We start from the raw sequence: 27,383 nt of genomic DNA, 5'->3' as shown, positions 1-27,383 counted from the left end.
AAGAGGAGAGAGAAAAAGTTGGCTTAAAGCTCAACGTTCAGAAAACTAAGATCATGGCATCCAGTCCCATCACTTCATGGCAAATAGATGGGGAAACAGTGGCAGACTCTATTTTTTTGGACTCCAAAATCACTGCAGATGGTGATTGCAGCCATGAAATTAAAAGACGCTTACTCCTTGGAAGGAAGGTTATGACCATCCTAGATAGCATATTAAAAAGCAGAGACATTACTTTGCCAACAAAGGTCTGTCTAGTCAAGGCTATGGTTTTTCCAGTGGTCATGTATGGATGTGAGAGTTGGACGGTAAAGAAAGCTGAGTGCCGAAGAATTGATGCTTTTGAACTATGGTGTTGGAGAAGACTCTTGAGAGTCCCTTGGACTGCAAGGAGTTCCAGCCAGTCCATCCTAAAGGAGATCAGTCCTGGGTGTTCATTGGAAGGACTGATGTTGAAGCTGAAACTCCAACACTTTGGCCACCTCATGCAAAGAGTTGACTCATTGGAAAAGACCCTAATGCTCGGAAGGATTGGGGGCAGGAGGAGAAGGGGACGACAGAGGATGAGATGGTTGGATGGCATCACTGACTTGATGGACATGGGTGTGAGTAAACTCCGGGAGTTGGTGATGGAGAGGGAGGCCTGGCGTGCTGCGATTCATGGGGTCACAAAGAGTCGGACACGACTGAGCGACTGAATTGAACTGAACTGAACTGAGCCTATCTCTTCTCCAGGGGCTCTTCCTGACCCAGGAATTGAACTGAGGTCTTCTGTATGGCAGGCAGATTCTTTACCAGGTAAGCTACCAGGGAAGCCCTATATAATTCATATGTTGCTGCTAAGTCGCTTCAGTTGTGTCCGGCTCTGTGCGACCCCATAGACGGCAGCCCATCAGGCTCCGCCGTCCCTGGGATTCTCTAGGCAAGAATACTGGAGTGGGTTGCCATTTCCTTCTCCAGTGCATGAAAGGGAAAAGTGAAAGTGAAGTCGCTCAGTCGTGTCCAACTCTTACCAACCCCATGGACTGTAGCCTACCAGGCTCCTCCGTCCATGGGATTGTCCAGGCAAGAGTACTGGAGTGGGGTGCCATTGCCTTCTCCAATATAATTCATATACCCTATCAAAAAAGCAGAAACTTCATTTTCTTCCCTGGAAGGAACAGTATTTGAAAGATTCCTACTCTTTGAATGTTGGAGCCATGTAGTCCAAATGAAAATATTTTCCCTAGATATAATGCCATTAACAGTCATTAATTTTTCTGTCAATATTTTTGGACTTCCCTGGTGATCCAGTGACTAAAGCTTTGTGCTCCCAATGCAGGGGGCCCTGATTTGATCCCCAGTCGGGGGACTAGACCCCACATGTTGCAACTAAAGATCCTGCATGCTGTAACTAACACTCAACACAGCTAAGTAAATAAATAAAATAAATACAAAAAATACTTCACCAAACGACGTGGAGTATTAGAAAAGTTATCTTTCTGTGCGGACTGATTTTGGTTCAAATCTTTTACTGTGAAGTTAGATTTGTTTCAGCTCATGGAACCTTGGAAATTTTTGTTGTATTTCTTTCATCAGTTATCATTCCATGTGTCAACTTGGTCTTTTGTATGCAATTCTCGTTTGAAGGTATGTGTCCAGGTTGGAAAAGAATTTCCACACACAGAGCATTTCAGAAGCAAGTGAGTTTATTAAGAACAAAGAGCAGAGATAATGTGGGCACTGCAAGCACAGCAGGCTGAGCTCCTAACAGACCAGGCAGAGTTGACATATTTCGTGGGTTAGTAGCCAATTTTTACAGCCTCAAGACAAAGAAAATTCCTGCTGATTGATTAGGGCACTACAAGGTGCTTACCGGGGTGGGGATTTCCCCTTAATTTGGGGTCAGGAAGCTTCCTGGTGATGATCAGGAGGCTTTTGAAAATGGTTGCAAAGGGACTCAGTCACCTTAGGGGGTGACTCTGTTCTAGGCTCCGCTTCTGTGGCCTTGGTGCAGGGCCTTGGACTTGTGGCCGTGGGGCACGACTCCATAGTATGGATTCCTATAAAGAGAAAGGCACATGTGGCTTTTAAAGGGGATACTGTTTCTTCTAAGAAAGTACAGTTCAGTTCAATTGCTCAGTCGTGTCCAACTCTTTGCGACCCCATGGACTGCAGCACACCAGGCCTCCCTGTCCATCACCAACTCCTGGAGGTTACTCAAACTCATGTGCATCACGTTGGTGATGCCATCCAACCATTTCATCCTCTCTTGTCCCCTTCTCTTCCTACCTTCAACCTTTCCCAGCATCAGAGTCTTTTCCAATGAGTCCGTTCTTCGCATCAGGTGGCCAAAGTATTGGAGTTTCAGCTTCAGCATCAGTCCTTCCATGAAAATTTAGGACTGATTTCCTTTAGGATTGACTGGTTGGATCTCCTTGCAGTCCAAGGGACTCAAGAGTCTTCTCCAACAACAGAGTTCAAAAGCATCAATTCAGCCATTTAAATTTCTAATCCATCCCTGCCAAGCTTCTGCCAAGGGGTCTGTTTAGCTCTTGTGGTGGATTGATTGCAAAAATGTTTCAAAATACTCCAGTTCTCCCTCTGTAGCTGCTCCTCTCAAGAGGTGGATTCTGTTTCCCTTTGAGATCAGGTGAGCCCAAGCAGAACAGCAGAATCAGCCCGAGATTAGTGAGCAAAACAAACATTTTCCCTGAGACGCCACTGAGGTTTGCTGGCTGCTTGTTGCACAACATCGTTGCAGCAACAGATAACTAACACAGCTCTTAATATTGTTTTCGTCTGATTGGCTGCAAAGAATCTTGCAGGGTAGTGTTACTCAAGCCTCTAGTATTGAGTTCTATGTACCTAATATGATTTTTAACCCGTAGTAAGGGCTCACAAATAATTGTTTACTGAATTTACAAATGTCAATTAATATACTGAGCATACTCTAACTGGTGTTATGTGAGACACATTTCTTTGGCTTAAGAAGGTTATATTTCCACAAATATTAAAAATTAGGAAAAATTCTCCCTACAAATGACCCTGGAAGGCATTCTGTCAGTTTCCAGAAGGGAGATGGAGGTGATGCCCCTACTCTCCGTTTCCTCAGAGCCTCAAGCGGGGTGGGGTGGGTGCCACTGGAACTGTGACTGCTCTGTTTCATCCTGCTCTTTGTCCCTGTGGTTCCAGGAGTATCAGGCCGCCTGCACCACCTCCTGGTTTCTGCTCACTGCCTCCTCTGCATCATCACAGCTCTCATGGGGCCTGAGTTTTAAAGCCTGGCTCCGGATCGCAGGCAGCTAGCTGTTCCACCCTTCCCGGGGTTGTGCTGACTCAGGTTTCTCCCTTGATGCCCCCACCCCGTGCTTTTATCCTCAGTGTCGCAAGTTATCCTCGAAGCAACTCTCCAGAGCAGGTGTTTTCTTTCCTGAAAACAGGTTCAGAGAGGTCCTGTCACTTGTCCTGGGTCACACAGGAAGTAGATAATGGAGAGTCACAGCTAGTCCGGGGATTCCCTGATAGCTCAGTTGGTAAAGAATCTGCCTGCAATGCAGGAGACCCTGGTTCAATTCCTGGGTCAGGAAGATCCCCTGGAGAGGGGAAAGGCTCCAGTATTCTTGGGCTTCCCTTGTGGCTCAGCTGGTAAAGAATCTGCCTGCAATGCAGGAGACCTGGGTTTGATCCCTGGGTGGGGAAGATCTCCTGGAGAAGGGAAAGGCTACCCACTTCAGTATTCTGGCTTGGAGAATTCCATGGACTGTATAGCCCAAGGGATCACGAAAAGTCAGACACGACTGAGCAGCTTTCCCTTCACTTCACAGCTAGTCTGACCCCATAGCCTGTACCCGAGATCCCCGTGCACTCAGCTACATACCGCTGCTCCCTTATTTGTACCAACAGGCAGTGCTCACCAGCGGTGAGCAAGTTTGACTATCCTGGGTCTCCCTTTCTTCATTTTTTTAAAAAATATTTATTTATTTGTTTGGCTGCACGGGGTTTTTGTTTCTCCCTGCAGGATATTTTTTTTTTTAGTTGTGGCATGTGGGTACTTAGCTGTGGCATGTGGAATCTAGTTCCCTGACCAGGCATTGAACCTGGGGTCCCTGCACTGAGAGCTCAGAGTCTTAGCCACTGGACCACCAGGGAGGTCCCCCTTTCCACACTTTAATATGAAGGCATGGGTCTAAAATGGTCTGTGATGATCCATCTCATTTCCATGATGATTTTTCTTTGTGTCACGAGTTATTTAGACATGTGTTTTTATTTTGCAAATATTAATATTTTGCCTTTTTAGATTCAAAAATGAACTTTCAATTTTTACCTCTTTTGCCTTGTGGTTAGAGAACGTGATGTGTGTGAGACTTGGTATCCAAAAAGGTTGAGGTTTGTTTTTTTGAGCAGCACGTGATAATCTTTTATGAACATTTTAATCCTTGGGTTTAGGAGTCTGTATGTGCTTATTAGCTCAGTCAAGCACCAGCTGTAAGTATAGCCATTGTGTTGGATGGGGCATCTTTACTATAGCAGGTTTAATAGGGTCTGAGAAATATGATTAATGGTCATTGGTCTGGCCATCTTGTCTACCCCAATAAAGACAGGAGACCAGAAACAGTTATGGTCAGACAGCACAGTCAAGAAGTGTCTAAATGACAGGTTTGCCTCCAGCTGGCAGCTGCAGAGAGCTGCCCTGACTGAGGTCACACCCTCTGGGGCCACCTGTACCCAGGGACTGAGCCAGGCAAGGCTGTATGGGCCCAGCATCCCACCTGACCCTGGACAGTACAGTGCAGCCCCTGCTTTTCCGGTTTGCCATCTCTCTGCCCAATCCTGCTGCTCCCCCTTCCTTTGGTACATGTTGATGGTGACTCATAAATACCTTGTACCCCACAATCTGCCTTCGCATCTGCTGTTCTAGAGAATCCCAACCGTGACCCCCCTGCCCCCCATAGGCCATGCAGCAACACAAATTCAGACATGACACAAGCCCATGAGCTTTCAAAGGTTCAGCTGTGCAGACTCACTCTCACCACGTTGTTAACATTCCTGTGATTTATCCGTATGTTTGACCCCATTGAATGTTTAGGGCTCTATTTATAGCGTCCTGGTAGACTTTTTGTTTTTTTTGTGTTGTATTTTATTATGTAGTATTAATCAATACTTAAATCTTCCTCTGAACTGTCATCAAAACAAGAGTTTTCCCTGTTCCTTCACCCTCTCCAGGGCAATGGCAGACAGGCCGGCTCTCTTTAAGGAGGAAGCAAGGAGATAAAACCAGTCAATCCTAAAGGAACTCAACCCTGAATATTCACTGGAAGGACTGATGCTGAAACTGAAGCTCCAATACTTTGGCCACTTGATGCAAAGAACCAACTCATTGGAAAAGACCATGAGCTGGGAAAAATTCTGCTTCCTTCTCGACTGGCTCATGGAGCATCAGCCTTCTCCAAGGCTGAGGCCCAGAAAGCTGTCCCAGGGCACATTCTGCCCTTTGCTCCGGTAGTTGGAACAATGCAGGCACCTCCTGGATGCTCGCAGGGTATTGGATATTTACCATATCTGAGCACTCCAGCTGAATCTTTAATTTGAAATCCTGTGTGCTAGAGCTATTTCCACTTTCTTCTGCTTAGTATTTGTGTGGTCTTTCTTTTATATTCTTTCATTTTCAGTTTTTCTGCATGTTTATCCCCTAGAGATATTTCTTGTGAAAAGCATGTAGGTGGATATTTTTGCATTCAGTCTGTCAGTGTAGGTAGCAGAGTTGGCCAGCTTTCCAGACAATTCTGTGGCTGGCATATGTGAGTAGTAGGGGCTCACTGCCTTTCCAGGAGCAGTCACGGGGCTTTCAGAGGTTGCTGGTGGCGGCCTTAGCTTCATCTTTCTCTTTTATCTTCATAGATCTCAGCTTGTCCAGCTAATCAGCCCATGGTCTCAGCCTCTTTATTGCCTTTCCCCAAGCATCAAGGGATGATCTGATGCTTCATCCACAGGCAGACACCAAACAAATGTTCACTTTCTCACAGGAGAACTGCATTCTAGTGGACAAGAGAACTCCTGTTTGATTTAAAGCTAGGGGAGAAAACACTTAAACATTGACTGGAGAAAGTTTTGTAGAGGTCTCACAGAGGCCAGAAGAGAGATATTATCCCAAATATCTGACTAGGGAAGAAAAGCTAACCTTTGATATGTTTCCCTATGAAGGACTTCTACAAGGAATAGACAGAGTTTTGATGTACACCAAACACAAAGATGTAACATGATTAAAATGTTAAAGTGGAAAGAATGAAATTGTGATGTTTTATTCTTTATGTTGGGGAAACAAGACTAATATATCAATTAGAAAGCTTGAAGCTGCAAGTAAAAGATTCACCAACTAACAGTGACTTAAGTACTATGACAGTTATTTCACATAGCAAGGAATCTAGAGGTTCCAGTTTTAGGGCAGCAGTTCAAAAAATGTCTTTACAGCTCCAAATTCTTTTCCATCCTTCTGTTTTTATCATTCTCAGAATTATTATTGGGTCTTGGTTCTTGTGCCTCATGGTCACAAGATAGTTGCTGTGGCTCCAGTCATCATGGTTACATTTAAAGGAAAGAAATAATAAGTAACATGGCCAGAGAAGCAAAACAAACAAAAAACTCGTTGCAGGGTTTATTTCTCCTTTTATTAGAGAAGAGAAAATATTTTAAGAACCAGTTTCCTCCTTAGCAGACTTGCCCTTAGATCTCATTATAGAAAACAGAATTAACTTTTTAAAGCAACAAAATTCTGTTTTTATAAATAACTTTTTATAGGGAGTCATTAATGGTCACAGTTAGGATGTACATGGCCCTTGAAGTTCACCTGCCTCAAGAAACTTGCCTCTGAGCAGAGCATGTGGGCAGACCCTGCGTAGGACATGGGTACAAATTACAGAACCAACAGCTGGGTCAGAATCAGCTGCTAGGCTTAGGAGGCCACAGTGGGGAGGAACCTGGTACCCGACCCTGGGCTGTTTTCCATTCCACATGAGGCCCAGGTACCTGTGGCCTTATCCTTCTTCTTCCCTGCTGCTCTGCTCCTTGTAGCCAGAAGACTCTTAATTAGACACGTGCACACACACACACATCCCCCTACACCCTCACATTTCCTACAGAACTAATATCCTGTCCTGCCATCTATGTGCTCATATTTTTTATGCATATGTAAATAAATTAAAACACACATGACTGGAAGGACATATATAAGGAGCCACTTCCGGTCCCAGTAATATTATTTTATCAGCTTGAATGCCTGGATGAATCTGATCTTAACACATAGCCCACTGCATTAACACCTTCTTGGTAAAGCACATAAGGTACAGAAGACTTTAAAAAATAAATAAATAAAAATTTTGCCAGCTTTTAAGGACAGTTTGAAACTCAGTAAAGTTAGTTACTTTTCCTCTTCAAAGTTCATTCTTTCCTTGTAAATCATCCTGAGGCATTATCAGTTTACTTTGAAGCAACAACAGATTTCTGACATAATCTTGATATCACTCCCTGAACGTTTGTTGTTGCTGAGCTGCTCAATCGTGTACAGCTCTTTGAGATCCCATGGACAGCAGCATACCAGGCTTCACTGTTTTTCACTGTCTCTCAGAGTTTGTTCAAACTCACATCCATTGAGTCAATGATGCCATCCAACCGTCTCACCCTCTGTTGCCCCTTTCCTCCTGTCCTCAATTTTTCCCAGCATCAGGGTCTTTTCCAATGAGTTGGCTCTTTGCATCCGGTGGCTAAAGTATTGGAGCTTCAGCTTCAGCATCAGTCCTTCCAGTGAATATTCAGGGTTGAGTTCTTTTAGGATTGAGTGTTATGATCTCCTTGCTGTTCAAGGGACTCTCAAGAGCCTTCTCCCAACATCACAATTTGGAAGCATCAATTCTTTCTCAGCCTTCTTTATGGTCCAGCTCTCACATCCATACATGAATACTTAGAACAAGTATATTGTTCAAAGTCTGACTGAGATCACCTCTCTGCTTGATTATCTGGATGCTGCCTTGGAATCTTTCTCAACATGGTGATTTAGGCAGCAATTTCCAAGAGATAAGTGTTGGTACTCAGGATAAAATGACACCCGACTTTTTGTCCTAATGGTAGTTTTATAGCTTTAAACAGGGATAACTGTGGTAAACAATGCACACTTATTGAAAGCAAACCCATCTCTTACCAAGTTCCAGGTACGTTATTAAGGCCCACGTATATTATGTAAATTAATCATAGAAGAAAGGAACAAAAATAAAAATTAAATCTTCAGCTCCACATCACTGCCACATTGAGTAGGCATGAAATAACAAGTCCTAGATGTGAAGTTTGATTTGCTTGTCTCTTGATTCAGCTTAGGAAAGTAATACTGGGTTGCCATTTTTCAGTGAAACCCTTTTATAAAGAACCTGGAGACAAACAAGGCATCCTGGAGCATTCAAGTGTCTCCTCTGTCCCTTTTAAAACAGAGCAAACCAAACACAACGCGATACAGCAGGAGTTCAGCCTGCAGAAAAACACAGGGAGTCCCCAAATGACAAGCCCCGGTTCTCGGGGGAGCCCAGCTGTGTCTAACGGTGAAGCGGTTGGGATGTCAGTTTCCCATCAGTGGTTGAAGCGATGGCAGAGGTGTGGGGACAGTGTGCTCTGAAGAAGCTGGTCTGCTTTTTCCGCTCTCTGAGAGCTCCTGCCATCGCAGTGCAGTTTGACAGTCCCAGGAAAACGCCCGCAGACCTGACCCCTCGGCAGCGGCTCTGTCACCGTGCGGCTCACGCAGGCAGATTGGCATCTGCAGGCACATCTTTAGCGAGTTGGCAGCCTCCGTGCCCTTCGCAGGTTGCAATCAAACCTGCCTTCTACAGCGGCCTCTTTCTGGTTGATTAACTTTAATGTAATTTTAATTAAAAACCACAGTGTCAAAGGGTTTAGCTACTCGAGAAGTGAGCACAGACTGTGGCCCAGTGGCAGCAGTCACTTGGAAAATGGAAATATGTCTTGACAACGCTGTGCGGGGGCCAGATAAACAGGGTCGCTGTGGTGCTTTGCAGGCAAAGCAGCATCAAAACTCGAGGCCGTGTGGACATCATGGGCTCTAACTGTGAATTTCAGGAGCCATCGACAGATTTAGAGCACGTCCAGTCCTAGCACAACACGCACTCCACAGTGGCTGGCCGAGTCCATTCTGTTCTCCTCTGAAACCAACACATACATCTGAGTTGAATATGAACCAAATTTCAAATGAGAAAAAATAGCCAAGCATCACTATAGTCTTCAAGTGTGGAGCCTCTCTGTCTCCTTTTTATTATCTATCTTTTCTAGGAGATCGGGGCTTTTAAATATTAAACATAGACTTTCCTTTCAAGGAAATGGTTCCTTTGGGTTATGATTCCTTGCCTTCCTTACAAACAGTGCCAAGGAACGAAATCAGAATGATGTCTTCCACAAAGGCTTGCTGTGCTGCTTGAATTGGACAAATGGGAGGGGATAACCTTGCAAATATGTTTGCTCACACCATGTTTAGGAAAACAGATTTTCTCCACTGGATCTTCTTATACATTAAAATATAAACCCTGTGCCCTTTCTAGTTAGCCTGAAGATCTTATCTTTTTCTATTCCTATTTTTCTGGCAATGCTTCTAATGGTGAAAGGCGTGCTGTGTAGCAGAAGCATTTTATCCGTGCCAGCACGGTGAGCCCCTCTACTCCACACTGCAGTGCCATTTATTCTTCCTCAATGTAGCTACATTTTCAGGACACAACTCTCAGGAGAACACCTAGTGACGTCAATTCTTCGGAGGAGAATTTCCTCCACCAGGTTCACGAGATGCTGGGGCTGCTTTGCTGACAGATGGGGCTGGTACAGGTGGGCCCCGAGCCATCCGAACAGAAGGGGCCCCGGCTCCTGACAGAGAGGATAGACAGAGCGGTGGGGGAGAGTTTAGGGCAGTGGACAGGGAGGGGCGAGAGGAGGCCTGGAGGATTTCTGCCCCACGTCCAGCAGAGAGGAAGAAAAGCAAAAACAAGCAGATGGGTGGACAGAGAGGTGATTTGAATTGTATAACTTGCTTAAGAGACTAATAAAAAAAAAACATCTCGGGGGATAGAATTTCACTGCAGGCAATCTTGGAAAATTAGAAATTTATCTGAGATTGCCAAAGCAGAGACAAACGCCAGGAAAATCAACATGAAACAAAGGTAGCACAATGAATTGTGTGTCAGCTTGTGGGGTGAGTCCTTCACAGGGCCCCGGCGGTCAGCCTGTGGCTCTTTGGAGGGTAAAGAGCCACTGTTGCCTCTCATCTGGGTTGCTTTCTCTATTAAAGGACAAAACAGAATTTTGGTTGTCAGTTCAGCACCTGCTGTAATTGATCAGAATGGACTTAGGAAAATGCTATACCTTTACAGAGTTCCTATGATGACAACCAACAAAACCAAACAAACAGCTACCTGAGTAGGATCTGAATGAGTTAAACCAGAGCATTCCAAAGCTATCTTCCCTGGAATATTATTTTTTCAGTATATTTATACATATTTTGGAGAAATGGTCCTATGGTGAATGAACATGGGAAGGCCTGGGTTACACGCCAAATAGATTTTTTATTTTAACTGCAGGACTTCTCAGGACCGTTGTGTGCTCACTGATGTATGAAGCTTTTCTTTAGTTTTTTTTTCAGGGAGTCTCTCTTTTTTTAATGTATTTCTTGGGGCTACTTTGCAAAGTACATACATCAGGAGCAGAGTGAGACTCTTAGATCAGGCAGCTGAGTCTGGGGCTTTGTCCCTGCCAAGGAGGTTTTCTGTGTGGGTGCGTCTACAGTGGGCATGGGTCTGCGTCTGGGCTGCGGCTTGTGGTCAACAATGGCTGACTCTGACCGATCAGTTTATATCTAATAATCAAAATCAAAATACTAAAAAACTCTTTCCAGGTGACTATAGGAGTGGTGGTATTTTTTTATCTCCTTGGCAGTAGATATTAATATCTTGAAGTAAAGAGTCTGTATTTGGGGACCTTCCTGGTGGTCCAGTGATCTTTGCAATGCAGTGGACGTGAGTTTGATTACTGGTCGGGGAACTAAGATCCCACACGCTGAGGGGCAACCAAGCCCGAGCAGTGCAGCTACCGATCCCGAGCGCCGCAACGGAAATCCTCGCGATGCACCTGAGACCCGATGCAGCCAAATACATAAATACATAAATACTAAAAAAGAGAAAGAGTCTCTATTTGGTTAGAAGTGATAATAAAGACTTATTTCTAAAAGTTTTGGCTGAAACACTGACCAGAATGGATTCTGGCCATATACACAGTTGGACCTGAGTGTGCCCACAGAATGCCAAAACCTCTGTCTTTTTGGTGTTCATTTATAATTTACGGTGTCCTCATTTATGATTAATGGCAACCACCCCTTAAGCACTATGAGAACAGAAACATGGACGTCTTTCCTTACTCTTGTGTCTCCAACACTGATGCCATCTCAACTCAAAAATATGATCGGAACCAATGAATTTTCCCTCTGGGTAATGTTGGCTGGCAGTTAGGAAAGACCAGAACGCACAGGAAACTTTGGTTTCCAAGCAAACAGTGTTGGAAATGAAACAGCTGGAATGAACTTTTCTTTCTCTTTGTTAAGAGTAACATTGAGCGTAAGTTCAATGTGAGTCACTCAGCGATGTACCCTGGGAGATGAAAAGGTGAAGGCAACAGGAGAGGGGCTCTTTAGGGAGCAGATAATTCGGTGGGGTGCAACTTCAACATGGGAAGGATTAAACCAAATTTTGGGGGGAGGCTGGTGGGGCTTGGGATTGAGGAGTGTGGAGTGAATATGGGAAGCTCAAGCTTCCAAATAGGGAAAATGCACTGCATTTAGAGGCCATCCATCTACATAATCAATGTTGGTGTTAACTTGGTTGTGAGACCAACCAGGGCTCTTGGCCTCTTTAATCAATAGAAATTGATCAGAGGCCAGACGAGGAATTCAGGCACAGCTTTACTGGGGCACCTGCTGCGGCAGGGGGAGCAAGAACAAACAACAGTTCCCTGGCTTGGTCACTCACCGAGAGGCTGTGAGCTGGATCCTTATGTGGGGTGACGTTAGGGGTTTGTCCAGGGTCAGGCTGGAGGGGTGGCTTAGGTGGTCTGCCCACCGCTTAGATGGTGCTGAGTGCACGTGGCATGTGCAGCACCCTGCTTTTGCTTCAGAAATGGCAGTAGGAGGTTTTATTTATTTATTTTTTTTGAGGGAATGGTCATTTTGTATCTTGTGGTCCGTAATTTGCCCCAACTGCACATGCATGCAGTTATTTTTAGTCCCTTCTAGTTTCTTTGTATTTTGTTGCTTGGAGGAGGCATTTGTCCAGATGCAAGCACTGCAGCAAAGGTCCCGGGTCCCAGCCTCTCAGTTGGGGAGAGCAGGACAAGCCAGAGGTCAGAAGGAAAAGCACCTTTGATGAGGCAACACCTTTCCTCCCCATGAGCAGGCAGAGTCCAGGTCTTAGGAGACGGCCCAGCAGGTGTGAAACAGTCTCAGCATTTCTCTTCCCAGAAGACAACAAAAATCCTCATATTTGCATAACAGATTTTTCACTACTTTAAAATCCATTATTGCACTTAATCCTGAGGACAACTCTGAGTGGAAAGTATTTTTATTCTAATTTTATAGATAAAAGGAAACAGGCTCCGAGCAGTGGAGGTCTTCAAGGTGCTACAACCGGTAAGCTTACTGTTGACAGGAGTAGCACTTACATCCTATTGGCCTGTGTCTGAGTCCTTCATCCCGAGGATTGCACTTTCATCAGCACAACCACCTTAAAGGCAGGCAGTTTTATCTTTGCCTTGAGGCCCCACTGAATGCAAATCTAGAGGAATCTTGCTTCTCTTGAGCCTGGGGCCCTGTTTGGTGGTATTCCACATGGCCTGAGCGCCCAGCAAGGCTGTCACTGGGTTCCTCAACACCTGGTGCTTTGTGCATTATTTGCCTGTCTATCCACTAAGGACAGATCTCCTGGAGAGACAGTGTATGTTACTCACCTGTGAATCTTAAAACCTTTTGAGACCTCGAGGCAAGTAAAAGTCATACTCTTTCAAATGCTTATAGCTTACAAGCATTGTTTAGGACTAGACAGATAGTACCATGCAAACATAGTTTGATCTCTATCCTTGAGAAAAATTTTAGTTTTGTAATTCCAAAATAAACTGAACCCCAGTCACTGTTGTCATATAAGCTTCATGAAGCTAAAGCAAGATTTGTCTTTTCTATTCCTTGTCTCGAGCATCTTTCTTGCCCTGGAACACAGTGCTGTTGTTGCAGTTGCTAAATAGTGTCCAACTCTTTGCCACCTCTTTGTAGCCTGCCAGGCTCCTCTGTCCATGGGATTTCCCAGGCAAGAATACTGGAGTGGGTTGCCATTCTCTTCTCCAGGGCATCTTCCTAACCCAGGGATCGAACCTGCAAGTCTTAACGTCTCCTGTGTTGGCAGGCATGTTCTTTACCACTGAGTCAGCTGGGAAGCCCTGGAACACGGTATTGATGCTCAAAAATTGTTCACTACATGATTAACATTGCATTTTTTCCTTTCAGGGGGAGATAAGGTTTTGATAAGTGCTGGAGATAGAATATGGTAGTGACTGCTGATGCTAAAGTTCTGTTTTCCCTGGTAAATTTCACTGCCAACCTGATATGTGCAAATGTTGAACAAAATCCATCCTGGAACTTCCTTGGTAGCCAATGAATCTGGATAGCAGAAATGAGGCATTAGATTATAATTGGTATTCATTATCAGCCAGTAAAGCAGATTTGGGGACAAAATGGTTATTGCTGTAAAGCTTGGGATTCCACATTCTGACATCTTATTACATTTTTCCTTTAAGCCTCTATGTCCTCAGGAAGTGTAGGTAAGGAGCACTAAGGAGAAACCTCTGCTGCCTGCACCAAGGATTCCATGCTGGATACTTGCAGTTTCCACGATTGTATTTAATTGGTATGACTCATCAGGGAAGATCCCCTGGAGGAGGAAATGGCAGCTCAGTCCAGTGTTCTTGCCTGGAGGATCCCATGGACAGAGGAGCCTGGCCTGCAACAGTCACAGGGTCACAAAGAGTCGGACACAATTTAGGACTGAGCACAAGTATAACTCGTCAGAATGGGTCTTATTAGGTCCAACCTAGAAATGGGGACGTTAAGGCTCAGAGAGACAGCTAACTAAAATAAGTCATAAGTACAACCTAATCAGTGGGAAAATACACTCAGCAATTCCCTCACTGCTAGAGTCAGCTTTCTTTTCTCTCCGCAATTCTGTGCCGTGTATGAGTGATAATTCTAACATGCCATCTGCTCCACCTTGTTTGAGTCATTTGTGTACAGGCTTGTCCTCCATCACAGACCACTACTGTTTCCTGAGGAGTCAAGTCAGGCTCAGGGTGCATTCCTGAGCTTTTATCACGATTCCTCCTCATGGAGTAAATCAGTGACTCTCAGACTCGAGCAATCATTAGAATCAGTGGCAGGGCATATTAAAATTCAGAATCAATAATGAAGATTTTGGCTTCACTGGGTCTGGGATGAAGCCCATGATTCTGAATTGCTAACCATTCCAGGTACTGTTTCTGCCGTGGGTTAGGGATGGCACTTTGGTTGAAAGCACTCGATAAATATTATTTGTTTAAGTGTATGCTGACTGGGGAAAATGTAAGCCTCAAACATTTACCAGTTCCTTCTAGGTGTTAACAATCTCCTTGGTTATGTTAGCTTATCAACCATAGTTAGTGAAAATGGCATTTATGAAATTGAAAGACCTCAAAGTAAAAGTGAAAGTATTAGTTGCTCCGTCGTGTCTGACTCTTTGCGACCACGTGGACTGTAGCCTGCTAGGCTCCTCTATCCAGGGAGTTCTCCAGGCACGAATACTGGAGTGGGTTGCCATTCCCTTCTCCAGGGGATCTTCCTGACCCAGGGGTTGAACCCCACGTATCCTGCATTGCAGGCAGATTCTTTACCGTCTGAGCCAAAACATTACATTGCCTTTTGCCTCTTCCCATTCTTAGGGCCACCAAGGAGATGCATCCCAAGCAGAGTCTTTATTTTGCTGCCTGGGACCTTGGATGTGTGGCGAAAGGGTGAGGATAAGAAAGCTGCGTCCGCTTACACAACATTACATTGCCTTTTGCCTCTTCCCATTCTTAGGGCCACCAAGGAGATGCATCCCAAGCAGAGTCTTTATTTTGCTGCCTGGGACCTTGGATGTGTGGCGAAAGGGTGAGGATAAGAAAGCTGCGTCCGCTTACACAAGGTGAGGACAGTGATTGGAGTGGGGGGTGGGGGAAGCGCAGAGATGGCAAGGGCCAAGGAGGCTGCAGGGAGACGGTAAGAGGAAAGGGGACCACCGCAGCTGGCGCTGGGGATGGACGATTGTCAAGAACAGGGAAGGTTTTCAGGAGGCTTTGAAGAAAAATGTGTCGTTATATGCGATCCAGCTCCTTCCTCTTTCCGCCAGACTGTAGGTGAAAATGCCCACCGTCATTCCACTTCTGGAACTGCAGTGTGGGGACCTCTGTGGGCTCCCTCCTCAGAGAAACAAATGTGGCAAATATATTTAAAAAAGAAGCAACAATTTATTGCTGAACTTGTACTGAGGTCACTCAGCAAATGAGGCAACATTTACTCAAAATCCACTAAGTCAGGAAAGCAAATGTCCATGGCACTTGAGCAAAGGGTGGTGAGGAGACTGGTTTTGATAATGAATGTGACAGAGCCTGGCCTTCTGCTCTGCCCTCAATCAGGTCATTTTCATGCATAACTCTTCCCATTGGCAGAATGATTTTTTTTTTTTTGAAAATTAGACTTGGAAAAGAACAATGAATGGAAGCGTAGTCATCTCAATAGTGGTGTATTTGTATTCTGTTTTAGATGTGAAAGGGGAAAATAAATGAGTATTCCCTCTTATATCTGAGATATAGATAGATGATAAATTGATAGATAGGTATAAATAGATGATAGATGTTATATCTATACCTATATAGATATATTTGATATATATACAGGGCTTCCCTGGTGGCTCAGACAGTAAAGAATCTTCCTTCAATGCAAGAGACCTGGGTTCAAGCAGATCCCCTAGAAAACGGAATGGCTACCCACTCCAGTATTCTTGCCATGGACAGAGGAGCCATATGTAGAGAGATGATAGATGATAGAAAAGAGATGGAGATATAGCTATATATGATAAATATATACATAGGGAAAGAGATACTATATATTAATATATAGATAGGGGGTTCCTTGGTGACTCAGCAGTAAAGAATCTGCCTGCAATGCAGGAGTCACAGGAGACACAGTTTCCATCCCTGGGTCGGGAAGATCCCCTGGAGGAGGGTAGGGTAACCCACTCCAGTATTCTTGCCTGAAGAATCCCATGGACAGAGAAGCCTGGTGGGCTACAGCCCATAGTGTCACAAAGAGTTGGACACGACTGATGTGACTTAGCATGCGTGCACGCATAGATAGATAAATGGATAGATACTCTATATGAGTGATAACAGAAGAAATCTGAGCCCAAGCAAGAGTGACCAGATGTCCCACAATCCAGACAGGCGAAAGAAGTGATGAAGTTAAGCATCCCACCTGGCCTGATTCCAGGCCTGGTTCTCACTGTGCTAAGATGGGGCAGATCCCTGGTGCAAGCTCCTCTGCATTGGTTGGAATCTGCTGAACCTAAGGACATCACAGCAGTGGTGGCAGCCAGCCAGCTCCAACCATTCCACAGCTGGAGCCCTTGTGGCCCAAGCCTGGAGGGGAATCCCTCTATGGAATACCCATAGGCATCTTACTGCTGTATGCTAAATTGCTTCAGTCGTGTCTGAGTATTTGCGACCCTATGGGCTGTAGCCCACCAGGCTCCTCTGTCCATGGGATTCTCCAGCAAGAATACTGGAGTGGGTTGCCATTTTCTTCTCTAGGAGCTCTTCCCGATCAAACTCACATCTCTTAGGTCTCCTGCATAGCAGGCAGGTTCTTAACCACTATTGCCACTTGGGAAGCCTCTCTTATTGCTAGATAAGAACTCAAAGGTCAATCTTGACCCCTCATCCTCACCTTGAGTCTTTTGACTAGGTCTTGTTCAATATTGTTTCACCCTGGCGAGTTTTTACTTGTCTAGGAATACTCTGCAATAGTCCTGTAGGCAGAAGTGGTGCAGATAAATAAGTCACTTAAGAAGGATTTATTGAGCATCAGTGACCAAAACAAAGATAGTGTCCTCTTAACCTTCACATCACCAGATGTCTTGATCATTCCTTCCTGCTCATCCCTCCTTTGCCTTTTCTTTTAATCAAACTGTAGTTGATTTACAATGTTATATTAGTTCCAGGTGTATAGCATAGTGATTCAGAATTTTTGAGGATTTTATTCTAAGTTATTACAAGAGAATGGCTGTAATTCCTGTGCTAAAAAGCAAATCCTGGTTGCTTATCTATTTTGTGTACAGTGGTTTGTATCTGTTAATACCACATCCCTAATTTGTCTCTCCCTGCTTCCTCTTCCCTTTGGTAATCATAAGTTTGTTTTCTCTATGTCTGTGAGTCTGTTTCTGTTTTGCTTATACATTGACTTGTATTATTTTTAGATTTCACATATAAGTGACATCATATAGTACTTGACTTTCTCTGACTTATTTCACTAAACATGATATTCTCTAGGTCCCTCTGTGTTGCTGCATATGGCAGTATTTCCTTCTTTTTTATGGCTGAGTAATATTTCATTGTGATCGTACACCACATCTTCTTTATCTGTTCATCCGTTGATGGACACTTAGGTGCCTTCCATGTCTTGGCTCTTGTAAATAGGGCCGGGGTGAACCTTCATTGCCTCCTCACCTTTGACACTTTAGCGGACTCTTCATGGCACGCTTTCTCATTCCCCTTCACCATTATTTAGCAATTATAAGGAACTGAAACTGTCCCCAGTAGTGCATGACTGGCGTAAGTTAGAACTATGGCTGGAACCCAGGTCTGTATGAAATCAAAGATCAAGAGGCAAACACATCTTGGTGATTTTATTCATGGGGAGGCAGCCCAGATGGCCCGCCACAATACATGCTTCCAAATCAGAGAACATTTCCCCCAAGGACATTGTTAGGACACTGTCCAGCTAGAAGATATTCAGAGAAAATTCACTCCTTTACCTGCCCTAGGGAAATGGGAAAATTCAATGCCTGAACAATTTACCCTAGAGAATAATCCATGCTGGAAATTTTGCTTAAAGTATTCTTTTAAAAGGCCCTTCTGTCTTTATTATGACTATACGGCTGCTGAGTCTGCCTGAGCATATGAGATTGCAAAGAGTATTTCTTTTGATTCAGACCTTGCATTCTCTATAAAATGAAAAGATTCTTGGCACATAGTTGGCAATTACTATCTAGGTTTTCTGCATAACATAGGTTTTTTTCACTAAGCTTTTAACTCAATAGACATCAGGCTCTAGTGAAAATACATGTGGACTAACACGAGCAGAAATAAACACGATTCTAATCAATTTAGTTGTTGACAAAAGCATGTGGTTTCATTGCTTGGGGCCAACGTCTTATGAGTGGACTCTGATTTCATGCAGGCACACCCCTTATTTATGTGTGCAAATAGGGTAATTAAGTGTCCAATTACCAGAGTTGCATTGGCAAATGGGCACTTTGTGTGAGTAAAATTCTCCATGGTTTGGGACCAGCTGAAACTTAGGTCTTTTATTTTTGAATCCATCCCCCACAGTCACGCAGGCTCGATGAAGTTCCCATCTTGTCTCCATCTGAAGCCATGATTCAGGACTTCCCTATAGTGTGGTGATTCAGTGAAGCCAACAGCCAACATCAGGAGCTGGAGATTTTTCTTTCATACTCTCTATGCCGAAAAGTAACAAAGCATTTCAAGTGCTTTCAGATTGTCCTTTTTTCCTGCCTCTGTAGAATGGATGACAAAAGCTGAAATACCTGTAAATATTATTCACGAAGATTTAAGATTGAAACACCACTGATTTAAAAAAAAAAAAAAGCTTTCTTCTTTTCTTCCTTAACCTTTGGGTGAAATCTAATAAGTCCTAGGACTTTTCAAGCTTCAGGTAAGACATTTTCAGGACACTTTCAGTCACTAAGCTGGTCTCTTCATGGTGATTACGACATTCTTTCTTAATCTCTCTCCAGTCCAGAGAGATACCACGTACTCCATCCTGTCTCTCTCAGTGAATGCAGTGGCACAGCCTGGGTGTTAAGCTCCCGGAGGAGCCTGACGGTGAGCAGTGGCTGGCAGACAGGGGAGGAACCCGGACTTCCAGCACCACTGAGCGCGTGCTGAGCGCAGCCGTGTTTCCCACCAGTCAGCTCCTGCTTTAGCCCCAAAGGCGGCAGGAAACCCAGAACCAGGGCTTACAGAAAGAGCTCCACGAAAAGCTCTTTAATTTTGGTCTGAAGAAGGAGAAAGGGGGCCCTGGGGTCTGAGAGGGAGGAAAGCCCTGCTCCTGTTTTTATTCTTCCTTTACGTCCCTTCAGCCCCAGCTCCCAGGAAGCCCTGTGGTAGTGGTAATGGCAGTGGCGGCTCATCAGGGACCCCAAGCTCCAAAGAAGAGACCTTTTCTTACCTGACAAGGTGAGAGAAGAATTCACATGCTTCCCCTTCTCTGTCCTCTCGCTGCTTGACCTTGGAAGCAGAAAGAACTGGCCCTTTACCCTTTGTCTCATAGCCTTTAATTTGCAGACAGCCTGTACGCTTCTGGAATAGTCCTTGGCTACACTGATCTCCCAATGTGTGCCTGTATTTCATGTCCAGAATAAAGCTCCCTCAACTGAAAAAGTCACCTTTTCAGAGGCAGCTTTACCCCCCCCCCCGTTAGAAGACTTGGTTACAATCACAGCTGTGCCTAGTTCACAGGCTGCCATCTTCCTCCCTGGCTCCATCCCCACCTTCCAGGGCTTGGTTCAGTGCTTTGATAAACGTTTAAATAAATCATCACATTTATTGCCCTCTAAATGAGATATCCCCAGAAATATGAAAAGGTATGCATTAGGATATCAGTCAAACACTGAAAGTCCTTAAACAGAAATGAATGTATATGAATATTTTATTTATAGATAAGACTGCCATACAATCTGTCGCCCAAACTGGGAAATCTCTGAGGTTGAAAGGGGGAAGAGGCACAGAAATAAACGGCAGTGTTTCATCTACAGCAGGTGAAAACTGAAAGCCACTAGAACTCTCGTCACAGACTTTGTGGCAAATGCCACTCCACCTCTTGTTAGAATTTTTCTCCATCCACAGTTCTGGACATGTATATATACATGTTCAAACCTCCATAGAAGGGCTTCCCCAGTGGTCCAGCAGTTAAGACTTGACCTTCCAGTGCAGGGGCTGTGGGTTTGATCCCTGGTCAGGAAGCTACAATCCCACATGTCTTGCGGCCAAAAAACCAGACCATAAACAGCAGAAGCAATATTGCAACAAATTGAATAAAGACTTTAAAAACGGTTCACATAAAAAAAAAAATTCTTAAAAACAAAACCATAGAAATGTACATTTTAACCTCATAGATTAGACTAAGCCGGCTAAGGAAAAAAAAGATGTGGAAACTTGGATACTGCTTGTAAAGTAACCATGCAGCTTCTATCTTTATTTCCATCTTTTCCTCTTACTTTTTTCTAAACGTGGTTTTTCCAACCAGAAGAGGACGGCTCCCTGACACCTAGCTCTACTGTGCTGTTTCTGGTCAAGCATCCCGACTTTCAGAATCATTCTCATGGGTGAACATCTATGTTTCGCTATGTACCATCTATGTAACCTCAGTTTGATCATCTGTAAAGTGAAAATAATTCTGGTAGAATCTCTGAGGGATGCTATGCAGATTTAATGAAATAATTTGCATTGAGGTTCTGAGCAGATGTCAGTGAACCTTTCATTCGAGTGACCACATAATTCATATAATTTGTTTGCAACCTGACACTGCACACATAATTTTGTTGGGATAGCAGGCATGTGCTAGGGGCACGGGCTTGAAAGAGGTTATCCCAGTTAAACCAGAACATGTGTTTGCCTCTCCTTGCCTTGTAAAGGACCCTCTAGGGAAGCACTCTGATCATCAGTTTACTAGAATGCCGTGGAAGGGGAGTTGTTGCATGCTCTACACAAGCCCAGCATCCTAACAGAGGTTTAACCTAGGAGATTTTCTTAGAGATATTTCATGTCTTCTAAAACAAAATCCAACTCTCAGGCTGAAATGTGCAAATCCAGTTTGCCCAGTATTGAACTGGGAGATGCTCCTTTCTAGTTCATTCAGTTCAGTTCAGTCGCTTAGTCGTGTTTGACTCTTGGTGACCCCACAGGCTGCAGCACTCCAGGCTTCCCTGTCCATTACCAATTCCCAGAGCTTGCTCAAACTCATGACCATAGAATCAGTGATGCCATCCAACCATCATATCCTCTGTTGTCCCCTTCTCCTGCCTTCAATCTTTCTCAGCATCAGGGTCTTTTCCAGTTCTTTGCATCAGGTGGCCAAAGTATTGGAGCTTCAGCTTCAGCATCAGTCCTTCCAATGAATATTCAGGACTGATTTCCTTTAGGATGGACTGGTTGGATCTCCTTGCAGTCCAAGGGACTCTCAAGAGTCTTCTCCAACACCACAGTTCAAAAGCATCAATTCCTCGACGCTCAGCTTTCTTTATAGTCCAACTCTCACATCCATACATGACTACTGGAAAAACCATAGTTTTGAATAGATGGACCTTTGTTGGCAAAATAATGTCTCTCTAGGTTGGTCATAGCTTTTCTTTCAAGGTGCAAGTGTCTTTTGATTACATGGTTGCAGTCACCATCTGCAGTGATTTTGGAGCCCAAAAAAATAAAGTCTGCCACTGTTTCCATTGTTTTCCCATCTATTTGCCCTGAAGTGATGGGACCAGGTGCCATGATCTTAATTTTCTGAATGTTGCGTTTTAAGCCAACTTTTCCCCTCTCCTCTTTCACTTTCATCAAGAGGCTCTTTAGTTCTTCTTTGCTTTCTCATATAAAGGTAGTGTCATCTGCATATCTGAGATTATTGATATTTCTCCGAGCAATCTTGATTCCAGCTTGTGCTTCATCCAGCCCAGCATTTTGCATAATGTACTCTGCATATAAATTGAATAAGTAGGGTGACAATATACAGCCTCAGTGGACTCCTTTCCCACCAGTCTGTTGTTCCATGTCCAGTTCTAACTGTTGCTTCTTGACCTGCATACAGATTTCTCAGGAGGCAGGTAAGGTGGTCTGATATTCCCATATCTTTCAGAATTTTCCACAGTTTGTTGTGATCCACACAGTCAAAGGCTTTGGAGTAGTCAATAAAGCAGAAGTAGATGTTTTTCTGGAACTCTCTTGCTTTTTCCATGATCCAACAGATGTTGGCAATTTATCTCTGGTTCCTCTGCCTTTTCTAAATCCAGCTTGAACATCTGGAAGTTCACAGTTCACGTACTGTTGAAACCTGGCTTGGAGAATTTTGAGTATTACTTTGCTAGCATGTGAGATGAGTGCGATTGTGTGGTAGTGTGGGCATTCTTTGGCACTGCCTTTCTTTGGGATGAGCAAGTATCATTTAAACAGCTATTGCATTGGAGGAAGGATCCTTTTAGGATGGAGGAGGAAGAAGGAGCTGGCAAAGAAGTTAATAACCAAATCTTAAGCCAAATCCCAAAGAAAGCCAAGACCACCACCACTACCACAGCAACAAAACATCACACCAGATTGCTGAATTCCTGAACGAAACTAAATTTCTTTTTCAAATCCAGAATATTTCCCCAGAGTACACTCTAATGATCAGTTCTCACCAAGCCTAAACCTACGTGTTCTAAAATTATCAAACCAGATCAAAGTTAGATGACTATCTGCCTTCAGTTCAGTTCAGTTCAGTCGCTCAGTCATGTCCGACTCTTTGTGACCCCATGAATCGCAGCACGCCAGGCCTCCCTGTCCATCACCTACTCCTGGAGTCCACCCAAACTCATGTCCATCGAGTTGGTGATGCCATCCAGCCATCTCATCCTCTGTCGTCCCCTTCTCCTCCTGCCCCCAATCCTTCCCAGCATTAGGGTCTTTTCCAATGAGTCAGCTCTTCACATGAGGTGGCCAAAGTATTGGAGTTTCAGCTTCAACATCAGTCCTTCCAATGAACACCCAGGACTGATCTCCTTTAGGATGGACTGGTTGGATCTCCTTGCAGTCCAAGGGACTCTCAAGAGTCTTCTCCAACACCACAGTTCAAAAGCATCAATTCTGCGGCACTCAGCTTTCTTCACTGTCCAACTCTCACATCCATACATGACCACTGGAAAAACCATAGTCTTGACTAGACGGACCTTTGTTGGCAAAGTAATGTCTCTGCTTTTTAATATGCTATCTAGGTTGGTCATAACTTTCCTTCCAAGGAGTCAGCGTCTTTTAATTTCATGGCTGCAATCACCATCTGCAGTGATTTTGGAGCCCCAAAAGATAAAGTCAGCCACTGTTCCCACTGTTTCCCCATCTGTTTGCCATGAACTGATGGGATTGGATGCCATGATCTTAGTTTTCTGAATGTTGAGTTTCCTGAATGCATTCTGAATTTTCTGAATCTGAAAAGCCAAGTTTTTCACTCTCCTCTTTCACTTTCATCAAGAGGCTCTTTAGTTCTTCTTCACTTTATGCCATAAGACACAGATGTAGAGAACAAACGTATGGATATCAAGGAGGAAAGGGAGGGGCATAGGGTGAATTGGAAGATTGGGATTGATATATATACACTATTGATACTATGCATAAAATAGGTAACTAATGAGAACCTACTGTATAGCACAGGGAACTGCTTAATTTCCTTTCCTAAATGGGAAGGAAATTTATATATATATATATATATATATATATATATATATATATATACACACACACACAGACATATGGCTGATTGACTTTACTGTATAGTTGGAACTAAACAGTGTAAAGCAACTATGCCCCAATAAAATTTTTTTAAAAAGCTAAATTCAATTTAAGAAAAAAGGGGCGGGTGCAGACTCTTAAACAGTAGGTGTGGAACTGGGGCCAGACAGCGCTGCTGTTTCTGGTCCATGGGACTCATTTTGAGTAGGAAGACGTGTGGTTTGGAGTGGGAGTGTTCATGTGTGTTAGTTACTCGGTCGTGTCCAGCTCTTTGTGACCCCATGGACTGCAGCCTGTCAGGCTCCTCTGTCCATGGAGTTCTCCAGGCAAGAATACTGGAGTGGATTGCCATGCCCTCCTCCAGGGGATCTTCCTCACCCAGGGATCGAACTTGGGTCTCCTGCAGGGCAGGCAGATTCTGTACCATCTGAGCCACCAGGGAAGCCCTATTCATGTACCTGAGTGCGTTTGTGTATGTGCGTATTCCTAACAGAGATGTTCCCATCGCCTCTGAAAACCAGGCTTGTCTTCTTTTTGGGTTTCGACACGGCATGGCCAGGGGAGATTTTCCGCTTGTTTGTGGAGGATTCCTGATGAAACCACCTGCATAAGTATGCTGCCTGGTGACTGATGCACGTAGAAACCTCCTCAGGCCATCAGGATATTTCTTTTTGCAGCTATAGCTCAGGTTTCTGCTCAGACGTACTTGTGCCGCTTGCTCTGGAGGGGCTCTGCTGATAATGGATGAGGGCATTCAATTAGCACGTCCAGGTCTCTCTGCTTGTAGATACCTCCTAATTTCTTCACTAATGCAGTTGGATCTTTTCTTTTTCCAAATCATTAGGCATCTCTGCCATTTTACTTTTCACTTTTCAGCCTGTAGTGGATAAAGATTCTATTTTAATACCATTTCAACACATTTGCGTGTTAGGATAATTTGGGAAGAAGCCAGGTGCTAACATTTTTTTTTAAAGGAAAGTTTTCTGTTTCTGAATCCCACTGGGACATCGATCCTGCTTCCTGTCTTCATTGAAGGCCAAGTAGGAAGCCTTGGCCTTGATCGTCAGAGCAGGAAGTTTGCATCTGTAGATGAGACTGAATCTGGGGAGATAGGTGGGCAGAGAGCACAGACTCCTCAGGGTCATGCCTACAAGAGTGGGAGGTAAGGACCGCCTCCCCTTTGGGGAAAGGACAGAGGTGGTACATTCCTCAATTTGTCTTGAATCTTAGCATCTTCGGAAGGAGAATCTCAAGTGGGGCCAAGGTAAGACTTGGGGGTGCTCCCTCTGATGTGAATCAGGTGGGAGGCACCATGTTTTAGGGTTTCTCACGATTTAATATGCACAGGGATCCTCTGCAGATGGTATTACAGACATAGATGCTTCTTGGTTGGGGCAGGGCGGGGCATGAGTGTGAGTTTCTGACAAGCAACTGATGCTGACGCTGAGGACCACACTTACAGAGGCAAAGGCTCGGGGGCAAAGTCTTCAGCCTTGGCTTCTCAGAATCATCTGAAAAGCTTTTAAAAAACCCAATGGCCAGGCCTTACTCTAGCTGTTGTTGTTCAGTCACTCAGTTGTGCCTGACTCTTTGTGACCCCATGGACTGTAGTACACCAGGCTTACCTGTCCTTCACCGTCTCCTGGAGTTTGCTCAAAGTCATGTCCATTAAGTCGATGATGCCATCCAACCATCTCATCCTCTGTCATCCCCTTCTCCTCCTGCCCTCAATCTTTCCCAGCATCAGGGACTTTTCCAATGAGTCAGCTCTTTGCATCAAGTGGCCAATGTATTGGGGATTCAGCATCAGTCCTTCCAAGGAATATTCAGGGTTGATTTCCTTTAAGATTGCCCGATTTGATCTCCTTGCTGTCCAAGGGACTCTCAAGAATCTTCTCCAGCTCCACACTTCTCGACATATTTGTAAATCAGAAGTCCATGGTGGTGAGCCCAGGAGTCAGGAGTTTTGGAAACTGCTTGTATGATCCCAGGGTGCAGTGACCTGGGCTGGGGAGGAATGAAAGGGAAGAGGGAGTCAGTTCTCAAAGTGTGGTCCCAGGACCAGCAGCATCAGCCTCACCCAGGAAATTGTTAGAGATGCACATTCTATTACACAGATGGATGCCTTCTGTGGTAGGATGCCTCCTTTGAGCTGTGAGCTTGAACAGCTTCTTGGGAATTGGCATGTGGGGTACCAGAATGGGAAAAACAATCCCTGGAAGAAACATAAACTGACACCTGAAGGATGACTCTGAAGAACAGGATGCTGGGGGGTGGGGTGGGCTGGCAGAATGTTTCAGAGAGAGAGGGGGGCTTGTGTATTCAAAAGCCCAGAGACAAAATGGAGTGTGACCCCGAGGTGGCTGGAATATTACTTTGATTTATAACCAGTAAAATCACTTTTAAATTCCTTTTGCAACTGCTTCAGTTTAATCAAACGTATTAATTGGATTTTTGTTTAAAAGCTATTCCTGTTCTTCCAAAATAATGAATTCCCTGTGATATTAACACCCAACCAGATGATTCTCTGTTTGCATGTGTGGCTTTCACTGAACAAGCATGATCACTGAAATGGCATCTGTATGTTTGTTTGTTTTTCGATCAAGGGGTAGAAGGTGGAAGGTCACAAAGTCCATGGAATAATTTTTAGGAAAATTACAAGTCTCCAACATGTCAGGATTTAACTGTCAATGTCATTTAGGATTTGATCAGCCCCTGCTAGGATCCAGTGGCTTTGCTTGAAGCAACAGCAAGTAAGTGATGTTCCGTCATACTTCAGTTGGGAAAACAAATGCTTTTCTTTGGAATGAATGCAGAACAAATGTCCTAATTATTCAGCATCTGGGCAGTATCAGTGGAAGGAGAAATTTAATATCTGTGCTCTCACCAGTCTTTGAAATAAACTTAACCACTCCTTCCCTAGAAGTTGAAGAAAGCTTACAAACTTCCTGGTTCATTCTTGCTATATGCGACACATACAGTGAAGCTGGTAACTTGAAGGCTGTCCCTGGTCCCTATCTCCTTCTCCTTCTCCTTCTCCTTTATATGCCGCCCCCCAACCCCGCCTCCCTCCCCATTCACCTTGGAGGATGCTCTCCAGATACAATAGTACTCAGTTATCAACAACTGGTCTTGAACATTTGTGTTAGTGTTTTGTGATCAGAACCTAAACTTTGGGACCAAATAGAAAGTGAAAGTGTTAGTCACTCAGTTGTGTCTGACTCTTTACAACCCCATGGACTGTAGACCACCAGGAGCACGTAGACCTGGGTTCAACTCACAGATTCAGCAGCTGCCAACAGACTGGAGTCATTCCGCCGTTGTTCCATGGGCTCCTTGTCTATACAGTGAGGACAGCAGGTGTCCACCTGGCAGGGTTTGTGAATGTAGCAGAGACAGTGATTGTCTCCCCTTTCAATCATGCTGTTTTGTGATCTTTTGATTTTCAAGGTTGTATTGGGAGACTGATCCCATCAGAGGAGAGAGTAAGT

The 27,383-nt window shown here is 44.3% G+C and overlaps 1 long non-coding RNA gene across 2 annotated transcripts in view; it reads left to right on the top strand.

The window, feature by feature from the left end:
• The window catches only part of LOC145520487 (uncharacterized), a 199,995-nt gene that overhangs the window by 25,381 nt on the left and 147,231 nt on the right, over positions 1 to 27,383 (top strand). Inside the window, exon 2 of one of the 2 annotated variants that reach the window (XR_014064504.1) lies at positions 15,161 to 15,266. The exons of the other annotated variant lie outside the window; for it this stretch is intronic. This is a non-coding gene — a long non-coding RNA (uncharacterized LOC145520487). The remainder of the gene's footprint in view (positions 1 to 15,160; positions 15,267 to 27,383) is intronic. 2 annotated transcript variants of the gene reach the window in all.

Source organism: Giraffa tippelskirchi, chromosome 9 (assembly GCF_054371585.1).
Source record: "Giraffa tippelskirchi isolate mGirTip1 chromosome 9, T2T-mGirTip1v1.2.pri, whole genome shotgun sequence".
NCBI lineage: Eukaryota > Metazoa > Chordata > Mammalia > Artiodactyla > Giraffidae > Giraffa > Giraffa tippelskirchi.
This window is presented reverse-complemented; position numbering and strand designations above follow the sequence as displayed.